Genomic DNA, 8,585 nt, shown 5'->3' with positions numbered 1-8,585 from the left:
CAAAAACAAATCAGTGACCAATATAGCCACCTTTCTTTGCAAGGACACTCAAAAGCCTGCCATCCATGGATTCTGTCAGTGTTTTGATCTGTTCACCATCAACATTTGCGCCTTGGTTTTTCCACACGCTTCTTGCGACCCTGTTGACTATTTTGAATGAAACGCTTGATTGTTCGATGATCACGCTTCAGAAGCTTGGCTATTTTAAGACTGCTGCATCCCTCTGCAATATATCTCACTATTTTTGACTTTTCTGAGCCTGTCAAGTCCTTCTTTTGACCCATTTTGCCAAAGGAAAGGAAGTTGCCTAATAATTATGCACACCTGATATAGGGTGTTGATGTCATTAGACCACACCCCTTCTCATTACAGAGATGCACATCACCTAATATGCTTAATTGGTAGTAGGCTTTCCAGCCTATACAGCTTGGAGTAAGACAACATGCATAACGAGGATGATGTGGTCAAAATACTCATTTGCCTAATAATTCTGCACTCCCTGTAAAGATGGATTTTAGGAAGGGGGTCCCTCATAAAAGGTTCATCATATTTAGGGGTCTTGGTTGCCTGGCTATCACCAGAGCAAGCTCAATTTAAGATTGAACATTGGTCTGGGGAGTCCGCTCTGTATTTTCTACTGCACAAGAGGCGTGATCAACGAGCATAATTCAAATGACTCCGTATGCAATTGGATAGTCCTTCAACCAATCAGACCGCAAGAGGCGTGATCAACGGGCAACGACCCATCGCTTCTCTATCCGTCATCGTGTCAAACTCGCCAATAGCGCACCAGGTGGATAAGCTAGTCTGTGATTGGTTCCTGCAAAAGTGTAACAGAAGCGGTAGAAATGAATGTACAGGTTTCCAGTCCGAAATCAAATCGCCGGCAGGTATGATATGATATGATTAACATGAAAAATGTACCGCCAATGTGTCGCACTCAGTAGACGGCCAGTTAGGAAATAACTTGATATAATAATTTTTAATACTGTATCCTAAATTGTGGATGATTAAGCCATATATACCATATGCTGAAGTACATTTCTGGAGTGTTAACGATTAAAAAAAACAGCAACAAGAACCGCACAGAACCGAAAACCGTGATACGAACCGAACCGTGGGTTTTGTGAACCGTGCCACCCCTAGTCCTTGGCATCATAAAGTTTGAAAACCCCTGGTGTAGACTGTCAATGGAGGGACAGAAAGCTCTCAGATTTCATCCAAAATATCTTCATTTGGGTTCCAAAGATAAACGAAAATCTTATAGGTTTTAATGTGTGAACTGGCCCTTTAAATGACACAATTCACACACGATTTTCCTCAATTGAAAATGAATCGACTGAACCCTCTGTATATTCAACTCAAGGATACCAGCATAACTTTACCACTCCTTCAATTTGTAATCAAATTCTTGAGAAATGTTACGATATTAAGACTTTGTTCCAACTTCATCATTATTGTGACCATGTATGAGACACTAAAAGTAAAAATATTCAGATTGAAAGAATATTTTACCAGACTTTACCAGTGGTTGAAAATCAGAGGAACATCCAATGGAACGACGTTATGATCTATAGAGGTGTAATCAAATACGTATTCCAGAAATTACTCAAAAAGATGTTTAAGAGATTAAGTGTGAATAAACACTGATGGATGTAGGTGTAAATATGTGGCACATGCATAATTATATTTCTGTGGTTTGGTGACTCACACACAACAAATGATTTTCTGTCACTGATGCAATGATAAGGAACAACCTGGCAATGTTCTGCAATATGCTTAGATTTAATCAAAATTACACTTACGATATTAGCCCTTTAACTGTTCCCCCCTTTTTGACAATACACATTATAATGCACTATCCAAACTTAAAGCGCTGTAATTCAAGAATGCTTTGGACCAAAGTTTGGTCTCGTGTTAAAGACGACAGATTATTGCTGAAGTGAAAGCAATTCAAAATATGAAAGTATGAAAGAGTTATGGAAGTTTAAATTTACTGTAAATGAAAAATACTGTACTAAATATTTTTTATTTCATATAAAATATATATTTTACAAAAAAGAATTTACTCTAAAATTACTATAAAATCAAAGCCATATGTTTAACCAACTTGTGTTCCAAATTTGAAGTTGATATCACAAAAATTAAAGTCCCCATGAGATTGTGTTTAGGCGCTGTACCAAAAACAGCCACCGGGTGTCATTCACATTCCATTGATTGTTTTTTTGATGAATTTTCCTGTAATTTTCTGTCCAAATATCACTTCATCACAATATCACATATGGACCCTTGAGACTCAGACCTTTCCGACAATATATATTTTGTCATGATTTGGAAAAGATTTTGAATATAAAGTCGTTAAAATAAATGTTGTAATAAGAAACATGACACCGCCCACTAGGGGGAGGAGCCCGCTAGAATAATTTAGAGTAACGTTTCCATGGTAACACAATGTCCGATTTCAAAACGGTTTTCAGAGGATGAATTTTGAGTTTGTAAGCTTTCAATTGATCCCTAATTTATGATAATTACTAAAATATATGATACGAAAAAAGGCGATCAAAAAAAGAGCACCAGGCGTCCCGTCTGTGACAGTTAAGGGGTTAAAGGCACAATTCAGACACGATTTTCCTCAATTGAAAATGAATCGACTGAACCCTCTGTATATTCAACTCAAGGATACCAGCATAACTTTACCACTCCTTCAATTTGTAATCAAATTCTTGAGAAATGTTACGTTATTAAGACTTTGTTCCAACCTCATCATTATTATTAAAGGTCCCGTTCTTCGTGTTTTTTTGAAGCTTTGATTGTGTTTACAGTGTGCAATATAACATGTGTTCATGTTTCACACAATGGACTGATCTGTGTGCCGCTGCTCTCACTGTCCTAAAAACAGCTGATGAGTTCCTGTTCTATGAAGCCCCTCCTTCAGAAATACGTCACGAGTTCTGATTGTGCCAGCGGTTCCTGTGTTGTGATTGGACGGCAGCTTAGCGCACGTTGCCCGGTTCCTGTGTTGTGATTGGACAGCAGCTTAGCGCACGTTGCCCGGTTCCTGTGTTGTGATTGGACAGCAGCTTAGCGCACGTTGCCCGGTTCCTGTGTTGTGATTGGACAGCAGCTTAGCGCACGTTGCCCGGTTCCTGTGTTGTGATTGGACCGCAGCTTAGCGCACGTTGCCCGGTTCCCGTGTTGTGATTGGACAGCAGCTTAGCGCACGTTGCCCGGTTCCCGTGTTGTGATTGGACAGCAGCTTAGCGCACGTTGCCCGGTTCCTGTGTTGTGATTGGACGGCAGCTTAGCGCACGTTGCCCGGTTCCTGTGTTGTGATTGGACAGCAGCTTAGCGCACGTTGCCCGGTTCCCGTGTTGTGATTGGACAGCAGCTTAGCGCACGTTGCCCGGTTCCCGTGTTGTGATTGGGCAGCAGCTTAGCGCACGTTGCCCGGTTCCCGTGTTGTGATTGGACAGCAGCTTAGTGCACGTTGCCCGGTTCCCGTGTTGTGATTGGACAGCAGCTTAGCGCACGTTGCCCGGTTCCCGTGTTGTGATTGGACAGCAGCTTAGCGCACGTTGCCCGGTTCCCGTGTTGTGATTGGACAGCAGCTTAGCGCACGTTGCCCGGTTCCCGTGTTGTGATTGGACAGCAGCTTAGCGCACGTTGCCTGGTTCCTGTGTTGTGATTGGACAGCAGCTTAGCGCACGTTGCCTGGTTCCCGTGTTGTGATTGGACAGCAGCTTAGTGCACGTTGCCCGGTTCCCGTGTTGTGATTGGACAGCAGCTTAGCGCACGTTGCCCGGTTCCCGTGTTGTGATTGGACAGCAGCTTAGCGCACGTTGCCCGGTTCCCGTGTTGTGATTGGACAGCAGCTTAGCCCCGGTTCCCGTGTTGTGATTGGACAGCAGCTTAGCCCCGGTTCCCGTGTTGTGATTGGACAGCAGCTTAGCGCACGTTGCCTGGTTCCTGTGTTGTGATTGGACAGCAGCTTAGCGCACGTTGCCTGGTTCCTGTGTTGTGATTGGACAGCAGCTTAGCGCACGTTGCCCGGTTCCTGTGTTGTGATTGGACAGCAGCTTAGCGCACGTTGCCCGGTTCCCGTGTTGTGATTGGACAGCAGCTTAGCGCACGTTGCCCGGTTCCCGTGTTGTGATTGGACAGCAGCTTAGCGCACGTTGCCTGGTTCCTGTGTTGTGATTGGACAGCAGCTTAGCGCACGTTGCCTGGTTCCCGTGTTGTGATTGGACAGCAGCTTAGTGCACGTTGCCCGGTTCCCGTGTTGTGATTGGACAGCAGCTTAGCGCACGTTGCCCGGTTCCCGTGTTGTGATTGGACAGCAGCTTAGCGCACGTTGCCCGGTTCCCGTGTTGTGATTGGACAGCAGCTTAGCCCCGGTTCCCGTGTTGTGATTGGACAGCAGCTTAGCGCACGTTGCCTGGTTCCTGTGTTGTGATTGGACAGCAGCTTAGCGCACGTTGCCTGGTTCCTGTGTTGTGATTGGACAGCAGCTTAGCGTACGTTGCCCGGTTCCTGTGTTGTGATTGGACAGCAGCTTAGCGCACGTTGCCCGGTTCCCGTGTTGTGATTGGACAGCAGCTTAGCGCACGTTGCCCGGTTCCCGTGTTGTGATTGGACAGCAGCTTAGCGCACGTTGCCCGGTTCCCGTGTTGTGATTGGACCGCAGCTTAGCGCACGTTGCCCGGTTCCCGTGTTGTGATTGGACAGCAGCTTAGCGCACGTTGCCCGGTTCCTGTGTTGTGATTGGACAGCAGCTTAGCGACGTTGCCCGGTTCCCGTGTTGTGATTGGACAGCAGCTTAGTGCACGTTGCCCGGTTCCCGTGTTGTGATTGGACAGCAGCTTAGCGCACGTTGCCCGGTTCCTGTGTTGTGATTGGACAGCAGCTTAGTGCACGTTGCCCGGTTCCCGTGTTGTGATTGGACAGCAGCTTAGTGCACGTTGCCCGGTTCCCGTGTTGTGATTGGACAGCAGCTTAGCGCACGTTGCCCGGTTCCCGTGTTGTGATTGGACAGCAGCTTAGCGCACGTTGCCCGGTTCCCGCGTTGTGATTGGACAGCAGCTTAGCGCACGTTGCCCGGTTCCTGTGTTGTGATTGGACAGCAGCTTAGCGCACGTTGCCCGGTTCCTGTGTTGTGATTGGACAGCAGCTTAGCGCACGTTGCCCGGTTCCCGTGTTGTGATTGGACAGCAGCTTAGCGCACGTTGCCCGGTTCCTGTGTTGTGATTGGACAGCAGCTTAGCGCACGTTGCCCGGTTCCTGTGTTGTGATTGGACAGCAGCTTAGCGCACGTTGCCCGGTTCCCGTGTTGTGATTGGACAGCAGTTTAGCGCACGTTGCCCGGTTCCCGTGTTGTGATTGGACAGCAGCTTAGTGCACGTTGCCCGGTTCCCGTGTTGTGATTGGACAGCAGCTTAGCGCACGTTGCCCGGTTCCTGTGTTGTGATTGGACAGCAGCTTAGTGCACGTTGCCCGGTTCCCGTGTTGTGATTGGACAGCAGCTTAGCGCACGTTGCCCGGTTCCCGTGTTGTGATTGGACAGCAGCTTAGCGCACGTTGCCCGGTTCCCGCGTTGTGATTGGACAGCAGCTTAGCGCACGTTGCCCGGTTCCTGTGTTGTGATTGGACAGCAGCTTAGCGCACGTTGCCCGGTTCCCGTGTTGTGATTGGACAGCAGCTTAGCGCACGTTGCCCGGTTCCCGTGTTGTGATTGGACAGCAGCTTAGCGCACGTTGCCCGGTTCCCGTGTTGTGATTGGACAGCAGCTTAGCGCACGTTGCCCGGTTCCCGTGTTGTGATTGGACAGCAGCTTAGCGCACGTTGCCCGGTTCCTGTGTTGTGATTGGACAGCAGCTTAGCGACGTTGCCCGGTTCCCGTGTTGTGATTGGACAGCAGCTTAGTGCACGTTGCCCGGTTCCCGTGTTGTGATTGGACAGCAGCTTAGCGCACGTTGCCCGGTTCCTGTGTTGTGATTGGACAGCAGCTTAGCGACGTTGCCTGGTTCCCGTGTTGTGATTGGACAGCAGCTTAGTGCACGTTGCCCGGTTCCCGTGTTGTGATTGGACAGCAGCTTAGCGCACGTTGCCCGGTTCCCGCGTTGTGATTGGACAGCAGCTTAGCGCACGTTGCCCGGTTCCCGCGTTGTGATTGGACAGCAGCTTAGCGCACGTTGCCCGGTTCCCGTGTTGTGATTGGACAGCAGCTTAGCGCACGTTGCCCGGTTCCCGTGTTGTGATGGACAGTAGCTTAGCGCACGTTGCCCGGTTCCCGCGTTGTGATTGGACAGCAGCTTAGCGCACGTTGCCCGGTTCCTGTGTTGTGATTGGACAGCAGCTTAGCGCACGTTGCCCGGTTCCTGTGTTGTGATTGGACAGCAGCTTAGCGCACGTTGCCCGGTTCCCGTGTTGTGATTGGACAGCAGCTTAGTGCACGTTGCCCGGTTCCCGTGTTGTGATTGGACAGCAGCTTAGCGCACGTTGCCCGGTTCCCGTGTTGTGATTGGACAGCAGCTTAGCGCACGTTGCCCGGTTCCCGTGTTGTGATTGGACAGCAGCTTAGCGCACGTTGCCCGGTTCCTGTGTTGTGATGGACAGTAGCTTAGCGCACGTTGCCCGGTTCCCGCGTTGTGATTGGACAGCAGCTTAGCGCACGTTGCCCGGTTCCTGTGTTGTGATTGGACAGCAGCTTAGCGCACGTTGCCCGGTTCCTGTGTTGTGATTGGACAGCAGCTTAGCGCACGTTGCCCGGTTCCTGTGTTGTGATTGGACCGCAGCTTAGCGCACGTTGCCCGGTTCCCGTGTTGTGATTGGACAGCAGCTTAGTGCACATTGCCCGGTTCCCGTGTTGTGATTGGACAGCAGCTTAGCGCACGTTGCCCGGTTCCCGTGTTGTGATTGGACAGCAGCTTAGCGCACGTTGCCCGGTTCCCGCGTTGTGATTGGACAGCAGCTTAGCGCACGTTGCCCGGTTCCCGTGTTGTGATTGGACAGCAGCTTAGCGCACGTTGCCCGGTTCCCGTGTTGTGATTGGACAGCAGCTTAGCGCACATTGCCCGGTTCCTGTGTTGTGATTGGACAGCAGCTTAGCGCACGTTGCCCGGTTCCCGCGTTGTGATTGGACAGCAGCTTAGCGCACGTTGCCCGGTTCCCGTGTTGTGATTGGACAGCAGCTTAGCGCACGTTGCCCGGTTCCCGTGTTGTGATTGGACAGCAGCTTAGCGCACGTTGCCCGGTTCCTGTGTTGTGATTGGACAGCAGCTTAGCGCACGTTGCCCGGTTCCCGTGTTGTGATTGGACAGCAGCTTAGCGCACGTTGCCCGGTTCCCGCGTTGTGATTGGACAGCAGCTTAGCGCACGTTGCCCGGTTCCCGTGTTGTGATTGGACAGCAGCTTAGCGCACGTTGCCCGGTTCCCGTGTTGTGATTGGACAGCAGCTTAGCGCACGTTGCCCGGTTCCCGTGTTGTGATTGGACAGCAGCTTAGTGCACGTTGCCCGGTTCCCGTGTTGTGATTGGACAGCAGCTTAGTGCACGTTGCACGGAAAGGTCACGCCTCTTAACGGGAGATGTATGCGCTCAATGATCTCTAAGTACAGCGTCCCTGGGAAAGCCAAACAAAGGTGATTTGACTCCGGGATGAAAATAACAGCGTCTCGATGACATGGCGACAAACACACTCAAACGCAACACTTCCTCTTCTCCACGTGGGACAGCAACAAGACCACGCCCCCTTTTTGGCGTATTCTTGTGGGCGGAGGTTAGTCAACAAACTGTTCTACTGACGTCATTAAAGCAGGAAGTAGAGGAATGTAGTCCAAGCCGGCCGTTCGCTGTAGGCTTTGAAAGGGAACTTCTGTTAAATAAAATATCTGGCTTGGCATTGAACTTTGAGCATAGGCGTCGATTTCGGGGGGGACGGGGGGGACGCGTACCCACCAGATTTCGTCATGAGTCCTTTTGTACCCACCACTTTTTTTTCTTTTTTTTTAAACCTCGAGTTAAATTTTGCGGTGAAGCATTGCTGACACACACATATTATTTTTTCCACTCAATTGTGACGTAATAACGATATCTTATGTCGTTTTAACTACATCTTTTCTCATAATAACGAGATCTTATGTCGTTTTAACGACATCTTTTGTTGTAAAAAAAACGTTTGAAAAGCAGAAGCAAGCTCCGTAAAATAGGCTCTTCCGCTGCCTGTATCAGTGGCAGTGCCCATAACACGAAATTGTTGTAATGGATTGATGTAGCCTATACAGTTGTTAACAGCCATGGGTAGCAGGTGCCATGGACCGCTCATGATTTAGCGTAATGACGGACCCCGGTGCAGCCACAAATATCATAATTATCTATAGGCTAGGCCTACTGTAATTGAGACATTCAAGAAATGTATTAAAAAGAAAGACGCTTTCAGCCTTACTCAAAGTAGAGCCCTACATTTCTGCCCGAGCCCGACGGGCCCCGACTTTTTTACGCCCTAGGGCCGGGCTTCGGGCCAATTTTCCAGTCATAGCCTACCTCAGACGCGGGCCGGGCTTCGGGCTTTTTTAGGCTATAGGACGGTGC

The sequence above is a fragment of the Gobio gobio genome, assembly GCF_949357685.1.
Source record: "Gobio gobio genome assembly, chromosome: 4".
NCBI classification, from domain to species: domain Eukaryota; kingdom Metazoa; phylum Chordata; class Actinopteri; order Cypriniformes; family Gobionidae; genus Gobio; species Gobio gobio.
Note: the sequence above shows the minus strand (reverse complement) of the source record.